The sequence below is a fragment of the Sciurus carolinensis genome, chromosome 11 (assembly GCF_902686445.1).
Source record: "Sciurus carolinensis chromosome 11, mSciCar1.2, whole genome shotgun sequence".
NCBI lineage: Eukaryota > Metazoa > Chordata > Mammalia > Rodentia > Sciuridae > Sciurus > Sciurus carolinensis.
In genome coordinates, this window is record NC_062223.1 from 5522834 (window position 1) to 5549201 (window position 26368).

The window sequence follows — 26368 nt, forward strand, 5'->3', positions numbered from 1 at the left end:
GTCCTTCGCACTGAGGGTCCTGGTAGGACAGTGTGGGCCACCACTCCTGTGTTTGTCCCTGTGCTTTACATGTGGCATCCCTCCGTCTGGAGTGCCTGTTCGGTTCGTCTGTGGCCAGGAGGACCCGGTCGTCTGGTGCCTCCTCAGTCGCCCCACCTCAGGCAGTAGCTGGGCACTCAGGTGGGGTGGCTGCAGCCTCTGGTCCTAAGCACCAGCTCCCCAAACCACGGCCAGTGTGTGCCCCTGTGGCCTGTCCCACTCCATCACCCTGAGACGGCAGGTGGCATACACAGCCTGGCAGGACCCCCCACCCTGCCAACACAGGCCTGGGGCAGGGGCACCGCAGCTCTGAGCTCAGCTACGTGCAGCGTGGCCTGGGTGAGCCTCCCTTACCACCACTGCTGGAGTCCCCACCCCAGCTCCTGAGCCAGCCAGGACTGGCCTGGAACCTCAGGAGTTGTACATGGATGCCCAAGCGGGACAGCCCAAGAGCCACCACTAGCCAGAGAGCTGTGTCTGCCAGGCCCACTGCACAGTCTCCATGACAGGTCCTTGCGTGACGTCTGGTCCCTGAGCCCACTCCATCTTAGTTGTGACATCTTGGATAGACAAGCCTCAGCCTGTGTTCACTAGACCCTCTCACCGTGGGGGGTACCCTGTCCACTCAGATGGGTACGGGGAGACTGGGGCCCCAAGGCTGGGCAGACGGCACAAGCGCGGCCGAGAGAGCTGGTTGCAGGCTGGTCGCTGCAGGCAGCTCCAGGTGACCGAGGGCCGCCCTGGTGAGCATGTGCTTGCCTGGCCTCTTACAGCATGACAGCTTCGAGCTCCTTGAGCAACACCAGCCCTGTGCACGTTAATTAGGATTTCCATGTCTTCAGCTTTCTCCTGGACCCTGCAGAGTCTCAAGCCAAGACGTTCAAGTTCCCTTTTCCAGCGAGGCCACTGTGGCCTGGCTTTTGTCCACATCAGTACTAACGTCTCCTGAATTCCATGTCTGCCAGCGAGGCTGGGGCCAGCTGTGCCTTCTGGAAATGGGGGCAAACGCCGCAAGGCTGGCACTGGGCTCAGCCCTTGAAGGGCCGCTCAGCGCCAGGCACGGCACTGCAGCGAGCTCTGGAGGGCCTCACTCTGGGTCTCGGCCCACAAACCCGAGTGGAAAAGTACGGCGAGGTCCAGGTCCTGGGGGACGTGGCGGGGGCTTGCCAGGAACAGATGAGCCCAGCTTGTCTTCTCAGACCTGTGTCCTGTCTTCTGTGAGGCTCCAGATCACCTCTGTCCACACAAGTGCCAAGGACGCCCCACGGGAGCAGGGCGGGGGCTGTGCACAGCTGCATGAGTCACAGGATCCCTGTCAGAGTCCCACACGGCCCCGGCCAGGCTCAAACCCGACTCTGAAACACATGGAGCGGGTGGTAAGTGTCCTCCTAATTAAATTAACAGCGAGGCAGAGAGGCTCAGTGGGAAAGGGATGCCCTCGATCTGCTCCCAGCCTGCACCGGCCCAGCTGCAGCAGCCCCCAGTGGCCCGGCCTTCCCAAGCTTCCCAAGCTTCCCCTCCTCCATCCCTGCAAGTGAGGAGGATGCGCTGGCCTTCGGGGCTACCGCTCGAGGAGGGGGCCCCACTCTGCAGATGGACGGCCCTGAGAAGGGCAGCCAGGCCTCGGTCTCCGCTGGTTCAGCATGGCTACTGCAGCCTTCGTGCAGGACGCCACCCAGCTCCCTGACCAGGCATGCAGTGTTGGTAAGCGCGTGTACACCACAGAGGTGGCCAGAGGGCAAAGTGACTTCACACGGCACTGGTGCTGTCAGGAGATAGCCCCCGGTTGTGGGGGGGGTCCCAGACGTCTCCGCACGTGTTCTGCCTAGAACTGGAAGGGGTGACCGACCCAAGATGGAGCTCTCCCGAGCCAGGCTCCGAAGGGCCTGTCCTCGTACGAGGCGTGGTTTTGAACTTGTGGCTCAGGAGGGAAGCATGCAGCACCAGGCGTGCTATGCATTTGTCCCCTGGGACCGTGCATGCAGCCCCCAGGAGGCACCCCAGCCCCTTCCTGTCCCCAGCGCCCTGAGAGGAAGCCCTGGCTCCCAGCAGCAACAGCAGCTGTGCGGCGTCCGAGCTTCACCGAGGCAGAACCACGCGGCCGTCCACCTCCACACTCAGTGGCCTTTGCTGGGGACATGCCAAGCCTCTCCTCCCTGCTCCGCCAGGCCCTTGAGGGCTGGGTTGGCCTGCTCTTGGTTATTCATTCCACTGTCCATGGCCACTGGACAGTCCCCAGTGTGAGGTGGCTAGGAAGACTATGTGCGTGCTTTAGGTGGTCAGACAGTGTTGCTTCTGGAGAGCAGGTACCTAGTCACCAGTGGCCTTGGGTGCCGTGAGGGAACACTGTCGGACGCCCCCCATGCAGTCGCTCCTGCCCTCTCCACTCTCCAGCTGTGTGTAGGTGTCTGGTGGCATCAGATGGTGATTTTAGTTGGTAGTGCCCTGGTGTCCAGCGGACCTGAGGCCTGCTCGCGTTCTCTTGGCCCTCTGCACAGTGTCCACACGTCCTGCCTGTCGGCGGTCTTTTCTCGGCACGCTGCAGTCCTTGGTGCCTCAGGGAGCTCGGGAAGATGTCAGTACGTGGACCGCAAGCACTGTCCCCCCTGCGGGCTGCCTGTCCCCTCTCCTGACGGCCTCTTTTGATGAACAGGTCTTCATTTTAATGTGGTCCAGTTAATCAGACATGTCCTCTCTGGATAGTGCTGCTCACGTCCTACTTAAGAAACTCAGACTGCTCCATGGTCATAAAGATACTCTGGTGTGTCCCGAGCTTTATCAGTCCACCTTTCGCAGGGGATCTGCAGTCCATCTGAAGTGGATCTTCCCAGTACCGCAAGGCCCAGGCCAAGGTTCGCTTCTCCCTCCGAGGGACCCACCTGACTCAGCACCTTTATGGGGCGGTGCTTCCTCTGCCCCCTCCCTGAGGATCGGCACGGTTGTAAATCAGCTCACTGCCGACGTGTGGCTATTTCTGGACCCTCGGTCCCCTGGTCAGATTGGAGTTGTACTCTGTGCCCTGGGCCACACACCATGCCCTGCAGCACGCTGACAGGCTGACAGGCTCTGGTGACGGCTTGGTGTCCTGTTAGAGCCTCTGCCTCGCCCGCAGTGTCCCTGTGAAACCTCTTCTCCAGGCAGTGGACCTCTGGATGGGCCCCGTGCCATCCTGGGGTCGCTGGCCCTCGTGTCCCTGGTCCAGTGGGCTCGTCCTTCCTCTCTGTGCGCTACGGTTTGCGGCACGATGGCTGCGGACGACTCGACAGCCTAACTCTCATCCACTGATAGCTTGTTTGCTATGTGTTCACCAGGCCTAGGGACAATGTCCACCAGGAAACCCTGGCCAGCCAGGGTCCCCTCCTGCCCATGGGAGCCTGGGGCCTCTAGGAGCTGCATGGTGTTGGCATAAGAACTCAAGGACATGGGATCAGGTGTCCAGCCACACAACTGATGGGGGGTGGGCTGCCAATGTCAAATTTCACACTGGGATGGGAAACCCCATGAGGACATTGCTTCCTGGTGGAGAATCTTTAAAACTCCCAGGTCCTAAGTTTCTGTGGGACACAAACGGGGCCAGCCCATCAGGTGCTGTCCTTAACAAGCTGTACCCAGAGGTCAAGAGTCCAGGCCACAGGACAGCCTGGAGTCGGCAGCAGGGGAAGCCCCAAGTAGCTGGGAAAGGGGCTCGTATGCCGTGTGGCTCCTGGTGGCACAGGCAGAAACCTGGCACCCACGGCTCTGCTCTGAGGAGGGACTCGGAAGGGAGGGCAGAGGACTCGTGTGCCCCCCGGCGGTCACAATGGGGAGCCAGGGCCCTTCTGTCGTTTGTTCTCATTAGCACCCAGCCCCCCTCGGCCCTGCGCGTGACGGGCCTGTCCCTGGGAAACCCGTGCGTGACCAACAGACACACAGAATATGCTGAACTCCCAAGAGCATTAACTGAGCACCACTGTGTGCACTTCTGTGCTGGGGATGATGGCAGGTGCTGCAGCTGCCTGAGACACAGCCACAGCCTTGGTGAGCTGGAGGCTACCTAGTGGGCTTGGTCACCCAGGTCCATGGGAGGGGAAGCTGAGGCTTCCAAAAGAACAGGGACTGGTCATTCCAGTTACCGGTCTCTGGGCGAGCCTGGGTCTGTGTGGTAGGAGCCAGTCTAGAGTCCTGGGGGTGGCAGGCCAGCAGAGGGGCAGTAATGGCACCGGGATTCTGTGACCCGCGGGCAGGAGGGAGTGGTCCATGGCAGTTTGGTCTGTGCATGGTCACGCGACATTCTGTGGCCCCCTTCTGCCTTGAGGATTCTGTGGGTTCAGCCTCAGGTACACCACAGACCTGACATCCCTGGCAAGGAAACCAAGGGGCAAGGCTGACTGTCCTCCCAGGATGCAGCGTGGCCCAACTCTGTGGCTCCTCACGTGCCCACAACCTCCGTGAGGCACTCATGCTACATGTGCAAGCCCTCCAGGGACAAAGCAGGTATCCTGGGCAGAGACCCCACCTGTGGTGCATGTCCATGGCAGCGGCTGGCCAGCAGAGGAGGTACATGGGACGTGTCCAGTCTGGCTGGCCCCATGGGAACCTTGTGAAGACGAGGCAGATGGAGTCCAGGTCTGGCCTCCATAGAGCCTCCCCTGGCCCTGCCGCCTGCTTCCATCTTCTCCCTAAACACACTCTGCACTCACTCTGAAGAGGGTACCAGGAGGGGATGGACACTCGACTGTCCCAAGGGGCCCTGGACACCCACACAGGGCCTCTTCTGCATCCATGGGTGAGCAACTCAGCAGGAGGTGTACCAAAAGCTCTGAGAGGATTATTCAAAGGAGCTCCAAGGGAGCTTTTCACTCTACCCGACTTCCTAGACTCGGGCACTGGGCCCTCATGCCAGATCAGAACTGCGTGGCCCAGCGGCTCTAAATCTGCCCTGCCAGTGTCTATGTTGCCCTGCTGGGAAACTGAGGCAGACAGCAGAGTGACTGCACAGCGATAAGGTGCCCGTGAGGCAGGTGGCCACAGGCTGCTCAGAGTGCGGAGCCGTGCGCTCCTGCCCCGTGCACTCTCCCCACAGGCTGGCTGGGCCCAGCATGGCAGCTGGCCTCTGCCTGGGGAGAAAGAGCAGGACAAAGGCCAGCTTGAGACCTCTGACTCAAGTCTTCGTGTGCATCCTGGGCTTATCCCTCTGCCTAGCCCAGTCTGCTCTGGGCTCCAGTGTCCTCCCCTTCTCCCTGTCCTGGACGGACAGCTGTCTTCTGCCCCAAGGGGATCCTTTGTCTGCCTAATCCTCCCTCTTGGGTCTTCTGGAGGTGGGTTTGTTTCTCAGTGTTTTCTTTACATTCATGTCCAGATTTGTTAAATTAAATCAAATCCCTTCCAGTTTGAAACACTTGAATGCTTTTCTTCTGCTTTTCTTTTGAAACGTCCCATGAACCCCTCAAGCTGGGTGTGTGAGCTCCAGGTAGGAGCTCCAGGGGGCCTGGAATAGCCAGGGACAGAAGCAGGGGCCAGAACTGCACAGCACAGTGGCCTTGGGGGGTGACAGACAGTAATGGCCCCCAGCTGAGGCTGTGGGTGCGTGGGGCGCAGCACAGCTCTCCAGCAGGGGCTCAGGAGGGCTTCGCTTGACCTGTCTTCCCGAGGTTCCCAGGTTCCATGGCCATGCCGAGGAGCCTGTGCTGCCAGGCCCTTCCACCCTCAGCCTGTCCCTGCACTGGGAAGTCACCCTGTCAGACCACATGGCCTAGGTTTTTGTGAAAACATCACTGTAGTAGTCAGGAGGTGGACGACAGGGGGAGTGGGAGCCCAGGATCCGAGATGAGAGGGCCCTGCCTGGAGGTCGAGGCCGAGGCCAGAGGCCTGCTGTCCTGCAGTTCCGGCAAGGTCCGCATCTGCCTGCACCAGACACCAGCAGTCCCTTAGCAAGGCTGGGCCAGGGAGCCCAGTCCTCAGAGCTGCCTGTGCACTTCCTAGCTAAGGCCCACACTTGACTGCTATGGGAGCAGGTGGCACTTGAGGCCTTGGGCCTGGTCCTGCAGGCCTTCCCCAGGAAGTAAGGGACAGAGACCCCCTACTGAGTCTGACACAGGCCCTGCCGGGAAGGAGAAGCTGGCAGAGTAGAGGCATGACCGGTCAAAACGGACTTCCTGGTACAGCCAGAAGACCACAGGGGACAGCACCATTCCTGACCCAGGATCCATCAGAAGGTGCCCCAGAGCCGGGACCAGAGGCCCAACTGTGACTGGACATAGCGTCCCTTCTGGACTCTGGGACCAGGTGAGGTGCCAAGGCCCAGGCTGCAAAGCCTCAGCCTTCGCCCCCAGCACCAATCTCAGCGGAGCTACCCAGGCTACCAGGAAGCCTTCGCATTTGAAAACGGTCTCATCAGCCAACAAGGAGCTGGGCGTGGAGCTTGGTGTGGCCTTGATTTTGCTGGCCCTCTGCACGGGCACCCGGCCTCCCTGGGCACAGAGCTCATCACAGACAGCCTGCGGGGGGTTGCTCTCTCTACCTACACACTACCTGGGTGCAAGGCCCAGTGACCAGCCTGTCCACTTGCACTGCAGACTGCCACCTGGCTCACTTACCTCATCCATGTCAGCCTTTTCCTGTAAATATTTAACTCCCAAAGATGCCGGATCTCGGGCTTGGAAGAGCTCAGCTGGGTGGGGGAGGGGTGTGTGGGGCCTCTGGCAGGGAAGGGCCACGTGGCCCCTGCAGCAAGCCCTTCACTCCCAAGTCCCAGCGTGAAGGCCAGGAGAGTGACGGATGGCTCTGAAGAGGGACTTCCTGGAAGGAGCTGTGAGAAGGCATGAAAGCTCAGCCCCAGGGTCTGGTGGACAGGCAGGAGCTGCGTCTCACCCCACGGGGGACCCTGCCTCAGGAGACCCCTCCAAGCCTTCCAGCTGCCCTGGGCCTGGACTGAAACCTCTTGGTGTGCTGCTGGCCGTCCCAGGGGTGCCTAGGCTAGGTATCCCCCACCCCTGGTGTGGGAGCTGGGCTGCTGGGGCCACCCCGCATGGGCTCAGGAAAGGAAGGAATGTCGCGGAGGCGGGGCGGGCTGGGGGAGCACAGCCAGCTGCGGGTTTTTCTTGGGGCCCGGAGAGACCTGAGCAGATGGAGGCCCCTCTCCCAGCCCCGACACACACACTAGGACCTTTCTTCCTTGTTCAGTGGAACTGGGGGCCAAGGACGCCCTCTAGAAATCTGAATTTTGCTCACTCTTGGCAAAGAGCAGCTTCCTGCTCGGGAAGGTGCGCATGTACACAGCAGGGACCGGAGGGGAGAGGTGTGTGGTGGTGGGTTATCTGTCAGGGCGGGAAGATGGCCCCTGTGTTCCTGGACCCTGGGTGGCACTTGCGAAGCGGCCCCGGGAGTTAGGCAAACACCTCCTAGTGAAGGAATGAGAAGCACGGGAGGGGCTGCCTTTGAACCAGCCCTGGGTTAAGACACCGCAGCTGAGCCTGCCTTTGAATTGGAAAGCCAGAGCGTTCTGCAAAATAATTCAAAAAGTTTGTTGAACCTTAAACCTTTCCTGATGACTCCTTGCTTCTGAACTGCACTGTTGAAGTTGCTCCCATCCCAGCCAGTGCCAGACCAGCTTCCTGGAAACCCGCGCCAACTGCTGGCCTTTGGAAAGGCTTGTCACCCTAATAGCTGTTAAAAAAAAAAAAGTGCTCAGTGGGCACCTTGGCTGCAGGGTCTGAACGGTCCTTTGTGTGGCTCCAGCTGCGACTCTTTCCAGGCCTCGCCTCTGGGGCTGACTGGAGCTTTCTCTTCCTTCCCTTTTACATGGCGGGCACTCGGCCGGCTTCTTCCCGCCCAGCTCTCTGCCAGAACCCAGGTGTGGCAGGGGGTGCCAGGGCAGAGCCCCTGGAGGGGCTGTGTGGACATATCCCGAGTGCGCAGGCCTGGTGTGGGCTCACGGCCTCTTCTCCAGCACTGGGGGCGGTGGCCCCGCAGTGAGAGCTGAGGCCCCTCTTAGGTCAACACTGTGTCATTTGCCCAGAATAGCCAGGGCCGACCCAGCCCGGCCACGCTGCCGCTGCGAGGATCGCAGAGAGCTCGCCCTCCCCAAAGCCGACTTCTGGCAGCACCAAACGTGAGCACGAAATGGAGCCGAGTTAGAGCGGAAGAGAAAGGAGCGTAGGCCGTGGGTGTGCGGCAGAGAGCTGCTGGGCCCACACAAACGTCAAGGGGATGACCGAGCGACGGCATCAAGACCGAAGGTGGCCGGAAAGTAGCGGCAGTCACACGGAACTCCCACACCGCTTGCGACTCAGCAGCCAGAGCCCCTGGCGCGCAATGGCGTCCTTCAAACTCGCCCACGGGGAGCTCTGGAGGCGCCGGGGCCCACGCGCAGGTCCGCGGCCCAGGAAACCCAGGGTCTGCAGGCCTGGCTCCTGCGGGCCTCCAGGGCCTACCTGACGTGGCTCTGCCTCCTCTTCAAAGACCTCCTTGTGCAGCCCCTGCCCAGACCCGCACCTCACCTGGGGAGGGGCCGCCTCGAAGCCCGCCACGCACCCGGCCCACGGAGCTGTGCGTGGCCACCATCACCTGCAGCCGGTGGACGTTCAGCGTGGGGGTATTGTGCCAAGAGATCAGGGAGATGGGCTCCGCGCACAGGGTGAACAGAGGGCGTGTGATGGGAGCCGGCCGAGTGCCCTGCTGGGCCTCCCGGAGGGCTTCCTGTGAACACCACTCAGGGCTCCTCTCTCTAGCCCGCAGCAGCATGGCCACCGGCCAGGACCTCCAGTCGGGTGGGCACTGCCTCCCTTCGAGCAGACCACAGGGGACTGACCATCCTGGCCTGAGCACATGCGTGTTAGGACATCTTTGTGCCCAACAGCCACTCCACAGCACAGACGAAGAGCTGCGTCCTCAGGGCTGGGCAGTGCAGCCTCCGTTCTGCCCCCAGGCTGGGCTCCCCCCAGACAGCCGAGCTCACCGTTCTGCTCAGGTGGGAGCCAAGGTCTCTTGGGGGGCAGCCCCGTTTCTAGTGAACACGCAGGCCTGCGGGGCCTAGCAAAGGCACGCAGTGGCAGTGGAGGGGCACTCTAGGTGGGCTGGGGAACACCAGCAAGGTCAGAGGGTCACACTGCCACCCTTCAGAGGTGCCCACAGAAATGGATGGTGCTTGAGGGGCTTCCAATGAGCAGGCCTGAAGGTTTCCGGCACTTCAAACGCCACAATGACACAACTGTGGTCGGGCAGGAGGTGGCCAGGGGCGAGATGGTTTGCGTTTAAGGAATATGGAGTGACAGCCGCGTGCTACACTGGGTCCTCCTGTCTCTGCAGAGGTCACGCTGTGAAAAACCTCTCGGATCTGCCTGGGGAGCCCTCTGGTTTTTGGCAAGTTCTCAGCACCAGTGTGCACCATTGAAAAGGGAAGATGCTGGTATGTTCTGGAGAGGGATCTATATTACGACATCGAGCAAATCTCCTTTTATTTATTAACAGCTGCAGAGCCCCATTGTGCCGTGATTTATGGAACAAGTCCCCTATTGATGGATGTATAGGGCAGCTAAAAATAGCCAGGAACCATTCAGATATATTCGCTAATGAACCCACCACTTATGAAATTAGCTCCCTCTGCAACATCCCTCCCCACTCGGCACCGGGTCCCCTGCCCATCCCACCCCTGCTTGCATCCCTGTTGACCCGTCTCTTTCCGGGCTGTCCTTGTCCACCAGAGACAACATAAAGCACACACAGTGAATCGCTTCTGAAGAGGAATTCATTCTGTGAGGGCAAGTGAGAGCGGAGCATTTCCCCAACAGAGATTGGACAGTGGGGCAGTTACCAGGTGGAAGAAGACCCAGGCTGGTGCCAGATGGCAAGAAGGGCCAATGAGACGGCGCACAAGCCGGCCCGTAGGAGCTGCGGAGCCCCGCCACGCCCCACAGAGGCCCGAGGCCCTCACTGGGCAGGAGATGCTACGAAACAAACCAATAGTCCTCCCAACTCGTTCTTCTTTTCCTAAAAAGAGCACTTATTTGAATGATAGTTACTGTGGTTATTTGTGGGATAGAACGGCTTTTTCCACCACTGTCATCATTTTTCAAGGTGACTTCCCAGTCGTACTGGGAACACTGTTATAACACTTCGGTCTCCATCTTAAGTGGATTCACTCCAAGAGGTCCCTCCCCCGTTCCCAGTGAGACCCAGACATTTCTCGTGTGTGGGTAGGTACTGCCAAACACGCTGCCCTGTCCCCACTGAGCGCGCGGCACGCACCCGCCTGCGGCCCGGCTCCCGAGTGAGGGTCGTGGTGCGGTCTCCACTAGTCAGCGGACGGGATTATATGGAGCTTTGATTTATACCTCTGTTCTGGCAAGTGTTTTTATCTTTTCCGAAGATTAAAAGCCTGGGGTTTTCTTTTGTGAGCCGCCTCTTCACACCCTTTGGACTTTCTCAAACCCCTCACCTTACTGATTTACAGGAACTGTTCTTCACCAGACGAGCTCGCCTTTCCGAGAGTTCCTGGCTGTGTCCCCGCCTGTGCGCACACCGTGAGCTCTGGTGGGGATCTGGTGTGCCCCTGCCCACCCCAGCTGGTGGCAGGCTAGGAGGGCTGCTATGCGAGGGGACGAGAGGATTCAGTGCGGTGCCCGGGTCCAGGTGTTCCCCGGCAGCCGGCTCTAAGGTGCAGGTGAGGCAGCACAAGCTGGCCAAGCACCTGGGCTCACTCCTTCTCTGCTGGCCCTGCACACAACACCCCAGTCTCCACAACAGCCTTGGACTGAGATGTTATCATGTCTGTTTTAGAGATAATCAGCCCGGGACTCGGGACTCGGGGATTAAGCCTAGGGCCCAGGTCACAAGGCCAGGCAGCAGTGGGCCGCCCGGGACGCCCTACCCCCACGCGTCCTCTCGGGGTCCTCTTCACACATGCGGAGCTCCTGCTAACCCTCTGCCCTTCCCAGGTCAGAGGACTGGGCTTCAGGGGACACACGCCTCCCCTCTGTCTTAATGTGTGACTCCCTCGGTCACACCCGTGGTCTCTATCCGGTGCTTTATCTCCAGTGCCTAATCCACACGGAGCCCCACGGTGCCTGGGTGAACGTTTGATGAAGAAACACCTGGACAAACAAAGTAAGGACGCTTGTGAGGACAGTCAGGGGCTGGGACCAGGCCAGGTCCCCAAAGGTGGTCCTGGGCCCCGAGGCCAATGCAGACCTTGGAGTGGCAGTGGTACCTCGGAGCTCCCACCAAGGCCTGTGTCCCCGCTCTCCTGTCCTCGGCAGCTAGGGTCCAAAGTCCACCAGAGGGCATCTGGCCACGGACCTCTCCCCTATAGCCCTCCCGCTCTGTTGCCACTCCAGAAGGGCAGGGAAAGGCAGGAGTGCAGTGACTGGGGACCCGCCAGGGGTCTCGTATGGAAGGAATCGTCCTACTTTTGCAGATCAAGAAACCAAGGCTTGGGGACAACAGATGTTCCCAGACAGAAGATGGTGCACCTGGGGAGGAACTCAGGTGTGTGCACAGTGAGGCCACTTGGCTCTGTGTTCTCACACCCTCCCTGTGTGAGGACCCTCCTGGGGGTGGTGGGCTTCTTGCCCCAAGTCCCTAGGACCTGCAGGCCTTGTTCCCAGATTTGCAGCTCGCGGACTCAGAGGCGTGGGGCAGGCCGTGTTAGCGAGCGCTGTGGCCACACACAGCAGGTGAGGACGGAGCAGGGGTCCCCAGCCACCCAGCTGAGCACAGGCAGCAGCAGCTTGGTTTACAAGACCTGATGCTCAGGGCCAGTTTCTCCCTGGCAAACATGAGGCCATTGTGCTACCACTGCTGTCCACAAATGCCGATTCCTAGGGTGCTGCCGGGAGGCCAAGGCTTCCTCCCAGGGTACTGGGAGAAGGAGGAATCAAAGGTGATTCCATCAGCAACAGCTTTCCTAGTAAAACGTGACTCGTTAAAGCACAGGCTTAGTTCAGAGTGAAGACTTCAAACTGCCGAGGAGAGCAGACCTAAGACCTGGGACAGGAGGCCCTACCCAGTGGCCAACAGCACAGCTGCCCTGAAATGCCAACTCATCCAAAGCACTGCCCGTCCAGCCTGGCCCTTCACATGGCTGCAGGGACAGCCCTGACGTTCTCAGTTCCAGACCCCGGCCTAGAAGCCTGGCCTGAGCCCTGGCCCCTCCACATTCCCCTGATGGTGGCTCTGGTCCTGGCTCAGCTCAGATGCACCAGGCCTCAGGGCTGGCGCCTCTTGCTCCACGCGCCGAGTCCGGACCTCCACCTCGCAGGCAGGCCTTATCAGCTCCTTCTCCCTGGCCCACATTCATGCTCCCTCTCTCCTTCAAGCCATGACAGAAGGGGGCCAAAGGCACTCTCTGTGACAGTCTGGCTGGACAGAACTCGAGCTCTGGCTCTGCTGCTCGGTGACGAGAAGCGCCTCAGGCGGCCACCCTTCTTTGGCTAAGAAAGCTGCGCTCACCTCATCCTTGCGTCAGGGCAGCTCAGAGCAAGTGATTCAGTCCTCACCACCAGGCCACCAGGCGTCCTCACCAGCTCTTAAGAGAATGCTTCCCTTGAAGAAGAGGGCACCCCACACTGAGGAAAAGAAGTGCCCACTGGGGCTTGGTCAGGCTCTGCCAGGAGACAGGCACTGTTTGTTACTGATCCTACCAGGTCCCTTCTCTGGGGGGACTAAGTCACTTAACCGAGGGGAAGCTGGGGTGGCTGAGCAACCCAGCCCATCTCTTCCTGCCGTCTCTCTTCTGGGGTGGCGCAGAGTGTGCATGGGGCCCAGGGCCTGCTGCCCCTCGAGACCCGCCCTAGTAGGCCAGGGTACCCATCCCACTCACTCCTTAGCTCACAGCAACATCCTCTTTCCTCTGAGCACATGCCGCTTTGGCAAACAGACGTTTCAGAACTTCCTTGCTGACCTTGCCTTCCCGTCCTCCCTTTCCACTGCTAGGCTGGGAAAGCAGTGGACCTGCCTCCTCTGGTTCCCTGGGTGGCTTCTGAGCAGAGGGAACTAACCACCCCTTGTCGGTGGCCTTGCAGTTGAGGGTAGCCTTCTGGGAGCTGGTGGTCACCTGAGTACTTCCTTAGGCTGCAGAGCCTGGGAAAGGCCCTCAGCTTGGCCTGCCTGGGCAGGAGCAGGAAGGGAAGCCACCTCCAGGGGGCACCCTAAGACCCAAGGGCAGGTCTCATTAAGGCTTTCCCTGCACAAAGCAGAGAGTGGAAGGCGAGGTGTGGGCCAGTGCCCTGCCTTGAGGCTGCACGGCCGGGGTTTTCTATCCCTTCCTAAGAACAAGCTTTCACACCTTTCCTCTCCCCTGGCCTGCTCCAGCCTCAGGCCCTGCAGCATGGAGTGAACATCCCCACCCAGAACTGCTGCTGGCCCCAGAGGCCAGTCCCCTGAGCCCTGGCCCCAGACCATGCTTGTGCACAGGCTGGGCAGTCCTATTAGCTCTAGGCTGGGGGCGGAGCTTGCACACCTGGCATGTCAACAGTGCTAAGATGCCCAGCCCCCATCAGGAGACTTGGGACACCTCCGCCCAGAGGCCGGGCATCACCACTTCCCCTGTCTATCCTGAGGCAATTCCTACCAACGGTGCCATGGGTATCTCACCCACCCCTGTGCAGAGCCTCACCTGCAGCTCTGGCACCTGTGGGAACTGGGCTGCCGCTCTCCATGTGAGCGGATCTGCCCACAGACCCAGATCGGGCTGCAGAGAGCATGCCTGCTATACCAGACGTGGGTTCCCCACTTGGGGCAAACCCTGTGCAAGGGAAGGAAGTTCTACAGCTTTGGCCCTGTTTTTAGCCCAGAATCAGTGGCCTATCCCTTGTGAAGCAAGCACCCCCTGCCATAACCCAGAGGGGCAAAGGGACTCTGGACAGAGTCCCTCATGTGCGTCTGCCCAGCAGCCAGCCTCGGGCGGCAGCAGCCCAGTCGAGGACCATGAACGTCTGAGCGCACCTGGCCCGTCATCCTAGTGAACAAGGGCAAGGACAGGATAGCACTGGGGTTGCTCAGGAGAAGCAAGAGCTCAGGGTCAAGTGCTGGCAGGCCCCAGCCCTGGGGACAGGGACCCCAGGGAGTAACGTTAGCTGTCCTGTGTAGGGGGCATCTGGAAGTCTTGGCCTACAAGCACGTGCAGTGAGGTCTGAGCACCAGCTCCCTGCAGAGGCCCAGAAGGCTGCCCGGGTAGAGCAGGACACACCCAGTGCTGGGGTGGAGGTGGCGTCGGCTCAGCCAGCCTCACCACCATTTCTGGGCCTCCTGCCTCTCAGCTGAGGGGCTCAATTCCCAGCCTCACAGGACTAGTCGAGGGCTAGAAGCAGAGTCAGGGAGGGCAGGCTGCCTGGGTCCCCACTGCACACAGCACAGCACTCTGCAGAGGGACTGGTGGGTAATGCGCCCCTGTGTGCCCAGAGGGCTGTTCCAGGACCCGGGACTGGGTCTTCCCAAGGCGCTAACCCCTGTCAAGGAGGCCCGACTGATGGGGGGTGGGCAGCATCCCTTCTGCACTCTTCTCCAGCCCCATAAAAACTGTGACCTCCCTGGCCAGCCAGGTCTCAGAGAGCCCAGGTGTCCTGCAGAGACCCTGGTGGGATGGAAAATCCCCAGCAGGGCAGAGGCGGGCAGGGCTGAGCTGCGGCTGCGCTCCTCCCCCTCAGGGGTCAGACGGCTTCGCTTTGATGTCTCCCCGAGCTCAGGCACACACTGCCCTCTGCTCTCTTAGGCTGCTTGAGGAGATAGTACTTCTGGGACCGGGTTGCGGGGGTCAAGCAGGGGCCTGGTGGGTGTGGGGAGAGAGGCCAAGGTGGAAAGACCCCACTCAGAACCCCTGGCCTTGCAGAGAGCTCTGGAGGGAGCACAGAGGAGGGCCTGACCAGAGCTCATTCACTCGGGGCTGTGTGACCAGGAGGGAGGTGCCACAGTCAGGCCCCGATGTGACAAGGAAAATGAAGACTCTGGAAAACCCAAGGGTGTCACCTGTGCGGCCTCCAGGGGGTCTTCCCCTCCTGTCTGGCAAACTTCCCCAGAGCAGTCTCAACAGCCCTCTGCAGGTGCTGGGCCACAGCCTCCCCGCCATCGCCCATTCCAGGAGGGCACAGCCGTGGTCTCGCACTCAGTGCTGTTCAGGTGGCACTGCGGCTGAGCTGGCTGGCTGGCTAGGGGACTGTTGGCAAGGCCAGGACTCTTCTGGCTCTGGAACCGTGCCTCACCTGGAGGTGCCTGCTGTTCACTGACACGCCACACACCTAACCCAGGCCGGAACTAGGACGCAAGCAGGCAGGTTGACTCTGAGCTGCTGCTGGGACAGTGATGCTTTCCCACTGTCCCAGAGCCCCAGGCCTACGTACTGCCTAAGTGTGTGCCCTACACACACATACAGACAACCCGGCCCACCCCCAGAATTAGAAGTGCTAAGGAGGGGATGCCAGGTAGCAGGCCAGGAGCGGGAGGAGCTCGGCGACCCCACAGGCTGCCCGCCATCTTGGCGCCTGGGCCACAGGGTTCGGAGGGCAGCTAGCCTCGCCCAGGGGCTCTGTGCCTGGAGTAAGGTGGTTCCCCACCAGACATGAGGAAGGCTGTGGGGAGACCAGGCTCAGTTCTGTGGTGACAAGCGCCCAGGGAGCTCCGGCAAGCCCCTGCCCGGCTCAGCTGCTCCCGGCCGCAGCTGCACGTGCGGGGTTCCTCTTCCCTGCAGGCCAGCTAGGCACCAGGTGCCCTCCACTGAAGGCCAAGGGTGCCGCGTCCAGCAGCAGTGAGGAGCCCTGTGGCTACTACCTTGACTGGCCTGGGATGGGTGCCTGACCAAGAGGTCTGCCTCCCTCCCTGAGAAAAACTGGGATCCAGGTGCTGGGGTGTGGGGTAGCTGCTGGGCCCAGCAGGATCTCAGACCCATGGCTCAGAGGTGCCACTGGGCTAAGGGCAGGAGAAGTGACACCAGGAGGACAGAACCTTGGCCCTGGCAGGTGGGCTGCATGTGTACGGGTCCTGCCTGGGCACCTGGGTGAGGCTGAGGATGAGGGGGAGCCTTTGGTGGATGTGGCCTGGCACAGGTCGGCAGGAACACAAACCTCAGGCTGTGGAAGCCCCTCCCCAGTATGTCTTTAGGGTCACAGGATCTGAGCCACCCTTCCATCCAGGTTCTGCCATACGCAGGTCCCAGTTCCTTTGAGCCAGCCTCAGAGGTTCATTTGGGAGTCACATGTTAACACAGCCCACTGAGCCCGGGATGGAGGGCAGAGGCTTGGGGACATGTTGGATGAGGGAGGGGGAGCCTTTCTCTAGATGCAGGGACATTCCTGGCCACGCTGGGGGTGGAGGCTGGGGGAGCCCTGCAGAGTCTGCACTGGCCTCTGGCCTCTCAGCCTTCAGGAAGGCACTCAGAGCTCAGCTGCGTTTAAAAATTAGCGAGTGAAGGAGTCTGCAGTTAACCCCTTCGGAGCCTCCAAGGCTGTCCAGCTGCTACTCAGGAAGGAGAGAGGACAAGAAAAGAGGCTGTCTCCTGAACAGGGCCATTGCCCCTTGCCTGGGACGCCGTCCTGCCTCCGATGCTCGGGCCCCTGGGTCTGCGCCCCCGGGTCTTTGTGCTCCTTCGCGCTCCCGCCCCTCCCCGTGAGGGGATGGCCTCTTTGTTTTTGCCTTTGGGTCTATTCAAGGCCGTTTTCCAGCCTGCCTGGCTTTGCTGAAGATTGGGGGAGTTTCTATCCTTCCAAGACCGTGAAACAGCAAGGGCTGGGCCTCACGGGGAGCTGACCCGCCTCTAGTTCTGGGGTACAGGAGAGGAGTGAGCACCGTCTGGGGAAGGAGCCCGGCGAGTCGGGAGCACTCCGCGCCCAGGGCAGGCAGCCTCCCCGCGTCCCTCCTGTTCTGGATTTCTTGCCCCCTCGCTGGTTCTGGCCGCAGTCTCCCTCCCTGCCGGCCATTCAAGGCTGAGGCCCTTCTTTCCCAAACCTGCCTCAGCCACTCCCACAGCCTCCATCACCCCACCCCGTCCCACTCCGGAACACCCTGCTCCTCCTCCAGCCAGGTCCCCATCTGTCACCCGATCGATCTATCGCTCTGTCTCCGGGGATCATTCCCTCACCTGCCTCCTCACTGCCATCTAGTCATCACCAAAGGCTGACTGTATCCTGCAACAGCTCCTCTGTCTTGTCACTGCCACCGCAGGCTACCAGCTCTCAGTACTGCGGTCACCTCCGAACTGGCAAACCCACACCCCTGGTCCCCTTCCAATTCATTCTCCTCTCAGCAGAGAATGAGCCTTTCGCAGTCTGGATCTGGGCTACCCCTGTGTGAGACCCTTCTTTTCGGTGGCTCTTGGTGGCCTGAGAACAAGCCCAGGGTCCTCGGCACCTGCAGGGCCTGCTCATTCTGGTTTCCTCCTGCAGAGCTCAGAGGTCCACTGCTTTGTCTCTGGCTCCTGGGATCCCCACCCCCAGAGCCCTGGTGGCTGCAGCCTCTCCGGGACCCCACAGGAGTTCCAGTCCGTGGGAAGGAGCCCTCTGTGCCCACAGCCCTCTGCGCACTCCCCCAGGCAGTCCAGCAACCCCCAGGTCTGCTGGCCCCGCCCAGGCAAGCAGGTCCTCCTATTCAAGGGCCAAGGCCTGCCGTGGGCGAGCTCGACCAGCACCTCTGCAACACACCCTGAAAACGGGGCAGTCCCCACTGCTGCCCGCCCCACTAGCCCTGACGCAATTCACCTCCTGGGAGGCCACGGCACGCTGGCTAAGTGACTGAGCGTGTGGGGTGCACACGCTAAGTGAGGGCTGGGTGTCCTCCCATCAGGCCCACCTCTGTCTCCTGGCCTCCAGAGGGCAGCACAGAGCGCAGGAGCAGGAGCCGCCCTCGGGAGAGGCCTTCTGGTGAGCGCACCAGGGAAGGCTCCTTACTCCATAGACCACTTCCTGCCACACCACCAGCAGGCCCTCCGCCTCTGTCTGCTTCTGTGCTGCAAACAAGTCCTCTGCTGGAGGTCACAGGACAAAGCCCAGGGTTACCTGTGTGGGCCCTGGGTTGGGCAGCTCAGATGTCCACCTACCATAACTGTCCTTAGCACCCAGCAGGTCTCAGCCCTCTCCCCCAGGCCTGCACCCAGGTCTGAAGCCCCTCTGGGGCCTTGGTGGGGGCCCAGTCAGCAGTCTGAGTAGCTGGGCCTGGCCCAAGCTGGGACAGGCCTCTTTGCTGGGAGCTGGCCCCCCAGCGAGTCCCCATTCTCTGATGCTAATTGCTACAATTAGCGGGAGAAAAGCCCATTAGATCAGTTTCTTCTCCTGGCTAAGGCCTGGACTCCTGGGGAGGGGAGAGCCAGGTTTCTGGAGGAGCGGGATGTGGCCACATTTGAATTGCAAACGAGGTCCTCACCCAGCCCCAGGGAGACAAGGAGGAGAGCTTTGGGCTCTGCACCAGAGCAGCACGGCAGTGGGTGCACCGAGGCCTAGCAAGCCTTCAAGACTGCTCTGCTGGAGTTCAGTGCTGGCCAGGTGCTGGCCAGTGACCCAGACCCGCCAGGGACAGCAGCATGGCACAAGCCGATGGGCAGGCATGGGGGAGGGAAAACAGCACTAGAAGTCACCCCCTTGCTTTCCGGTGGGCCTGCTCAGGGCAAACCTCCCTTCTCCTGGACCCTGCACCCAGGAGAGCCACCTCAAGGTAGTCCATACCATCCGCTCCAGGTCACCTCCAGTCTGGTCAAGCCACAGGCACCATGCTACAAAGAGCTTAGGAAGCACAGCCAAAAGACAGCGCCAACTGACACCTGAATGGCAGGCAGCCCACGTGCCAGGGGACTGGAGGTACCTGCCAAACCCAAGTTGTGCCACTGACCAGGAAGAAGGTGCGCCCAGAGGCCTGTCTTCCTCACAGGGGGTGGTGAGGCTGTGGGCGTTGGGTGTGGGGCACACAGGTCAGGGCCTGCTGGTGCAGAGGCCTTTCAGGCTTGGAGTTGGGTTCCGGGGTGCCCCCTGGGGAGGTGTGGCAACATGTGGAGGCATTTGGTGATCACAACTGTGGAAGGGCCACTGGTATCTGCTAGACAGAAGCTTTCAGGCTGCGGAGCATCCGCAAGGCAAAGGACAGCCCCCCTCCGCCAACAATGACTGGTCTGGCCCCACTGTCACCAGCGTGGCAGTCAAGAAACCCTGGCCCGAGGGGCCAGCATTGACAGGCTGCTTACTTCTCACTGAGTTCTGAAAATGGACGCACGCTTTCCTGACCTGGCCTCTTCATTCATTCAACAAATCAATGAGGCCATTCAACAGAACCCTGTGACACAGCTCGGCGCCCAGGCCTATAGAGAAGACAGACGCGCTCTTGTGGGGCCTTCCTTCAGGTGGAGGAGACAGTCGGCCAACAAATAAGTCGCCGCCTAAGGAACTAGAACATTCCACAGTGTAGCCCATGCTTCGTGGAGACTGAGCTAGCAAGGGGCTGCGGGGGCTGACCGACCCAGCGGGTCAGAGAAGGTCTCCCTGACAGCCACAGTTCCAGAGAACCACACAGTGAGAAGGACGTGCCGTGGGGACAGACAGCACGGGCAGCGCGTGGGGGGGCCGGCGCAGAGGCCCTGGGGTAGGGGGGACCGGGCTGCTTTGACAGGATGGAAGGAGGAGGTCGTGAGCAGGAGCGCTGTGGTCAGCCCTAGGCCGGCAGACCTGGTTAAAAATAAATAAATAAATAAACACATGAAATCAGAATTTCGTTTCCTAGAAATAGCAGCCACCAGAGGGAATCTGGCAGGAGAGCGAGGGACACATCCATTCCTTCGCTCTGCGGCATGGGACACCAAGTTAGTCATAGCCTTCAGCCCATAAAACGCCGTCGGGCCTCGGCCGGGCCAGGCGCCGCTGCTGCCGGGCGCTTTCCCACCGGGCGTCCTGCAGCCTGCTCCCCTCCCCCCGGCAGCTGCTGCGGCCTAATTGATTTATATCCCTGTGCGCGCGCATGCCCGGCCTGCTGTCTGGATGGTGTGTAATTTTAATTTAGATGCAGTCGTGTCCTGGGGCCCTCCCTGCCTGGCGTGCGGGTCCCTCCGCTGTCTGTGCACGTCTCCACCTTCCCCATCCTGTGGCGTGCACACCCAGGCCCGCTCCGACCACAGCCACGGGCCAGGCCCCACCCCGGCCGGCCGGCCGGCCAAGCGCACACAGCGCCCGGTTGTTCTGGGGAACGCTTCGGCGTGTTTACTCAGGAGGGAAGCTGCTGGGCCGCAGGTACAAAATATTTTATTTGAGGAAGAAGTGCTGGCTGGCCGTGCAGAAAGTCACAGCCTGGCGACCCACCTGCAGCGCGCAGGGCCGCTCCCCACTTCCGCCGCCACTGGCTTGCCCTCCCTTCCAAAGCCTCTCCTGTCAAGAATGCAGGTCCCTGTCGTGCGTACTTCCCTGATGACGGATGAGGCTGGCCAGTGTCCACCCTTCTGTTGACCCTCCTGCAAATCGCCATCCTCCGTCTTCTTACTGATCTGCAGGGCTTCGTTTTAGCTGCATTCTCTCCACAGTTTGTTTCACATACCTTACAGTTTGTCACGGGCAAAGTGACGCTCATGGAAGGAGAAGGTCAGGTCTCACCTCAGGAGTAGTGGCCCCCGTGGTGAGCCAGCTTCCCACAACCCTAACCCGTGTGTGCTCAAGTTCATGCACTTTAGTCTTGAGGTTTGCATTTTCTGGGTTCAACTTAGGAACCCCAAGGCCACTCTGAATTGTAGTTTTCTCCTGTTAAACTACAGGACTGTGGTGTGGACCGTGTTTTACTTTCACATCCTGAGTGCACGCGCAGCTTGCTGTTCTGCAGTCAGCCCACCCCGTTGCTCCGTTTGCATTTTAATGGCTTCCTAGCGTCACCTTCTGAGTAGTCCCAGGGTGTGTCTACCCTCCTGTACCTCGGACTGTCTCTGCCCTCCCCAGGGCCTCGGTTCCTGCACCCCTGACGGGGTTCCTGCACCCCACAGCCGGGCACCGTGCATTTGTTGAAAGCCCATGAGGCATTTACACATCTTTTACTTCCACACATCAGTCCCTCAAACCCTCCACCTGAAGTGCGAGTGGAATCCTGGTGAAGCTGCAGATTTGAACATCTTTCTAAGGCTAAATCGCCCCAGCAAGAAATGGGGGATGTTTTGGACATCAAAAAGATCTTGTTTTATCCTCCAGCCGAGTTGAAATTTTTCTTAATTCTTAGACCTGGTATAAATTTTGTTGCCACTGATTACTATCTTAACCTCCTTACATGTTTTTAGTCACTACTAGCATAAAGCAATTGGGTTTTTTTTGTTGTTGTTATTTTTGGTGTATGGATCTCATACTCAAAATGTTGCTGAAATGTCTAAATGTTAAGTTTCTCGAACTTTCTTTCACGTAGCTCCACAGTTTTCAAAGGCAGCCCCAGACTCAGGAGAGCCTACCCAGACCCTTCAGGAAAGGTCAAAAACATTTCATGCACAGACACCATTTACCATCCCTCACTCCCACAGGGCTAGAGAACTTTCCAGAAACGGCATGACCCCACTGGACATGTGAGGGCGTAGTCCTCTATTTTAAACATTTCTCAGTTTTAAATTCTAGGAACATAAGTATCGATAGATATGCTCCATATTAAGGGAAGTTCTTTGGGGGCCTCAATCATTTTTAAGAGTTCAGAGAGCCCCGAGAGCAGGGTGTTTGAGACCCTGATGAAGACCGTCTGTCCTGAGAAACACAGTCACAGCCTCTCTCCTTGCCAGATCCTCACACCTCCACCTCTTGTTCCTGTCTTAGAGCTGGCCAGGACAGCACTACCTCCTATCTTATAGGGAGTAATACGCCCTGGGGCTTTGTGTGAAGTTTCCTGAAAAGCTAAGTCTGGGTGTGTAACTTGTATCTAGTTGGGGAAGTCCCCTTCTAGCCTTGGCTTGCTTTGTGGTGTCCACCCAGTCCACCCCCCAAATTTTATATGTAGGCGTTAAACTTTATCGTCATTTTTTCTGCCTCTATTGAGAGAAGCATATGGCTTTTCTCCTGTAGTCGCTTAATGTGGTGAATTACATGGATAGAGTTTCTGATATCGGATCATCTTTGCATTCCAAGGAGAAATCCCACTGGTTTAGGAATTGTTGCTTAATATGCTGTGGATTCAGTTAGCTAACACTGTATATCTGCATCTGTGCTCATCAGGGAAATGGCTCATAATTTTCTTTTCTTGTACTCTCTTTATTTGAATTCGGACATGCTCTGATTCGCAATTTAAAAAGATCCTTCTAGCTGGAGCATGAATCCTGAAACAGATTCACTTTTCAGCATGTTTGGAAACACATTAAAATAGAACCATGATCGGCAACCCAATCCTTAAATTGTTCTCCTAGTGAGTATCTGGAAAACAGGTGCAGAAATGGATCACTTGAGACACCATAGAAATCTGGCTAGTCCAGCCCGCCTGCTGTCCTCCAGCAAGAACCGCCTGAACATGGCTGCGTACCAGGCTCCTGGCTGGGTGCGGGGGAGGCAGCAGAGAAAAAAAGGCAGAAAAACCTTCTCTTCCGGAGTTGCTAGTCTAGCAAGGGGCCCAGGGTGAGGAAAGGGGCTGGCGAAGGCACACACAATGTGGCTGATACTGAGATATGGACCTGGGGATACCCTAGGATTCCACCTGGGCATGGACTCCTGCCTTCCATACCCAAGCAGTTCGGTGGGAAAAGGCACTTCCCATTTTAGGGAAAGGCGATTTGACCTGCCAGGGGAAAAGAGGTAGAGGCTAGATTTGAACTGTGGTCCTCCAAGCTGTTAACCAGGCTGGGACTCCCAGTCACTCAACCCTGGCCCACATATGACCACCGTTTCAATTATTACTTCTGTCCCTCTCAGGTGATCCCCACCCAACTAAGAACCGGCACCTTCACTTGGCCCCCTATCCAACTCTAGAATCCCCACTCACACTCAGAACCTCCACTTAATTCCTGACTAGAATCCCGACTGCGCCCTAATCCCGATTCCAACGCAGACCCCTTCCCACCAGCTCGGAACCCTCACCCAAAGCAGGCGCCAGACCCTGACGTCAGTCCCCAGTTCGGACCTGAGAATCTGGGGTCCCAGATGGGGCCCCTCAGAACCACGGCCAGGCCTCCAAGACCCCTCCTCCCATCCCAGCTCAGAAACGCAAGGGCTCCTGACTCCACACGGGGGCAACTCAGACCCGGACTCCACACCCGAGGCGAACCCCAGGCGAGCCTGGGGTCCGAACTCTGCCGAACCCAGATCCACGAGGCAACTGCAGGCCCGCCCCAGACTCCACCCTGAGGAGGTTCCAGACCAGACTCCATTGGGACCCCAGCTCCTCCCGACGCCGACCGCAGGGCGGACCCCAGGCCAACTAGGCTCCCCCTCCACTCCCTCGGCGCAGCTGCCTCGGCCTCGGCACCACCCGCCTCGACCCGGACTCGGCACCGCGAGGCGCACCCCAGACCGAACCGCCGGGCCCGTCGGGGCCGCTCAGCCCCCAGCTCCGTGGGCGTCGGGAGCTCAAGCTGAGCCCAGGCCCGACGCGGCCCCAGACTCAGAGCCACGCGGCAACCCAGACCGCACCCGGCCGACCCCGGACGCGGCCGCGCAGCCCCGAGGCGCAGAGCTGACGCCCGCCCCCACCCCCCCCCCGCAGCGCGACGCCCACGCGCGGGACACGGTGCGGAGCTCACCTGGTGCTGCTGGCGATCGCCGTCCCTGCCGCGGTTGGCTCGAGGGCAGCGGAGGCCGCGCACCGACGCATCCGAGCACAGAAGCGGCCGCGCAGCGGAGGCCGCGCCCCGACCTGTCGGAGAGCAGAAGCGGCCGCGCAGCGGAGGCGGCACCCCAACCTGTCCCAGCGCAGAGGAGGCAACGCCCCGACCTGTCGAATAGAAGAGGCCACGCAGCAGAGGCTGTGGCCCGACCAGTCCCAGCGCAGCGGAGGCCGCAAACAGCAGCGCACGGAGGAGACCGCGTCGCAGTGCAGCGCGCGGAGGCGACGCGGCAACTGTTCTGCCCAGCGACTGCAGCAGCTACCCACCCCCGGCCTCGGTGACGTGGCGGCTGCCGCGCTGCTGATTGGATGTGCCCACAGGAGCGGGGGTGCCGAGGGCTCCCGTGCGGATTGGCTGCGCAGGGAAGGCGACGTGCTGTGCTCTGTCATTGGTGGAGAGGGGCTGGTGCTGCTGCCACCCAAGCTGGGATTGGCCAGACATGTCCAGCGCAGCACCCTGCCCTGCCCCCAATCTGCGGCTACCCCTCTACTGCATGCCTGGGCCCTGCCACGTTGCCTGCTGACCCCAGCGAGAATTCGGTTGCGGGGGGGCATTCCGCTGCAGATTCCTACCCCAGTAGGTGGGACTGGCCGGCGTTTCTTGGAAAATTCCATGACCCAGGATCAAGGGTTTCCAGCCCTGGCTGGAACAGGAGTTGCAGAAGGCGACCCCACCCTTTGTCATGTCCATGACCATGACCATGGCAGGGACGTTCTACCCGCACTATGCTGTGACCACAGTATTCGACACTCCTTCACTCCTTACAAACTCCAGTAAGGATGGCACTGGCACACTCTTATGCATGCGGAACTGAAGGGGCTCCAGGGCCTGCCTGGGACACCCAACCAGATAAGGGACGGTTGAGGTTGCCCCTGACAACTCTGCCAGACCTGATGCTTCTGATTCCCCTCACCTGGAGGTAGGGAATCCATCTCTGGACTGTGTCTGCCTGGCTGTCACTCATTCATTCCTTCTGCAGGGTCTGCACTTCCTGGGTGCCAGGCCTTGTGGTGAAACCACACAACCCACAAACCCACAAACCACAACCAAAAAGCCTTTCCTCACCAGCTCTCACTTGCCTGAGGGTTCTCCAGCAGCCGGGGGCAGCTGGACTTCCCAGGTTGCAAGTATGTTAGAATGCAGAACTCTGGGTATGTGCTCAAAAGTTGCTGCACCCCAACCCAGGATCGACTTCAAATAGAGGCGGGAGGAAACAGGGAGGCAGGAGCCAGCCGAGCAAGCAGGCCACGTCACCCAAGGCTTGCAAGAGGCCATTCATCTCAACTGTTTTTGCCGAAAATGTGTATCTACAAAAGCAGGAATCTCAATCCCATTCTCTCTCTCTCTCTCTCTCTCTCTCTCTCTCTCTCTGGGTAACTGGGTCAGGTTTTGGGTTTTTCTGGGGTTTTTTTTTTTTTTTTTTTTTTGTGTGTGTGTGTGTGTTTTCCTTTCTGTTGTTCAGCAAGGAGGAGAAAAGGGAAAATGGTGTCATCATTTCTGACATCAGGAGCTTCCTTTCTGACCTTCAGAAGTCATGCCCAGTTTGGCCCTCTCCCACCTCCTTCCAGGTGATGGGAAGACCTCCTGTCATCTGATGCCTGTGTCCTCCCAACCAGTGCAGGGCTTGATGCATCTGATGCAGAAGGCTGTCCCTCCTGCCACCACCCTGGGATTTATCATCCGCCTATCCCAGAGGCAGATGTGTGGCAGTATAAACCTGGTGTCTGCACCCAGGAGGCTTGCTGTCACCATCTTGAGATTCTTGATCATTTTATTTTTGAACTTGCATTTTGAGAGTAAAATCTGATGGGACAGTGGGGCTTGGGGCCTTTGCTCACAAGCGGTCCCTCCACCTACCTGCCTCCTAGGAACAAACAGGTTCTCAGGGACCCCTCTCCTGCAACCCAGTGTTGCCCCCTCAAGCTGGCCTCCAGGAGCCTGGGGTGACCACTGTTAGGATGTTCTCTGAGCTGAGAAAAGTAGGGGATGGCTGGATCCTGGCACAGTCTGCGACACAGGCACCCTGACCAGTTTTGCTGGAGGTGATGCTACCAGCCCCGCGTCGCTGACAGCTTATGTGGGGAGGCAGGTGGGGCCCGGGTCGAAGGGCCCCTGGCAGTGCCTGCCCCTCCTGCACAGAGCTCACTCAACCTCCCAGCCGGGTCTAGGCCCTCGGCCTCTGCCTCCTGTGACCTCCCACTGCCTGCCCTTCCATGGGAGGCCAGGGCCCTTACTTGGACCCCTCCCTGCATGTCCGTGTCCATCTCTCAGAGGACGTCAGGGGAACTGGAGCCCCAGGTCTCTAGAGTGAGTGACTGCAGGTTTCCCCAAAGCAGCACTCCCTGAGTGCTGGGGCTCCATTTCTAGTGGGAAAGACAAATTTCCACCCTCGCGTGACGCCTTCTTGATAGGAAACTGCAGGTTGCCCCGCTGCCTTTCCTGTGCAAGTGCCAAGTGCCCGCTCGACCCTCTGGGCCTCACTGGCCAGCCCGGAGCCGGTTCTCCAGTGCTTCCCTTTTGCCGTGTTCAGGGTGTGAACGTGGCTGAAAAGCTAGCAGGCTGCTTGACCCAGTGAAGAGAGCCAAAGAGAGCAAACGGGGTGGTATCTGGAAAACCAACGTTTAA

The 26368-nt window shown here is 59.7% G+C and overlaps 1 protein-coding gene and 1 long non-coding RNA gene across 8 annotated transcripts in view; one reads left to right on the plus strand and one right to left on the minus strand.

The window, feature by feature from the left end:
• LOC124960102 (uncharacterized) overlaps positions 1–23964 on the minus strand; it is a 96883-nt gene extending 72919 nt beyond the window's left edge. For both annotated transcript variants that reach the window (XR_007104035.1, XR_007104034.1), the window contains exon 1: positions 23660–23964. This is a non-coding gene — a long non-coding RNA (uncharacterized LOC124960102). The remainder of the gene's footprint in view (positions 1–23659) is intronic.
• Positions 1–26368, plus strand: part of Kcnq1 (potassium voltage-gated channel subfamily Q member 1) — a 307534-nt gene that overhangs the window by 155077 nt on the left and 126089 nt on the right. The window lies entirely within an intron of this gene.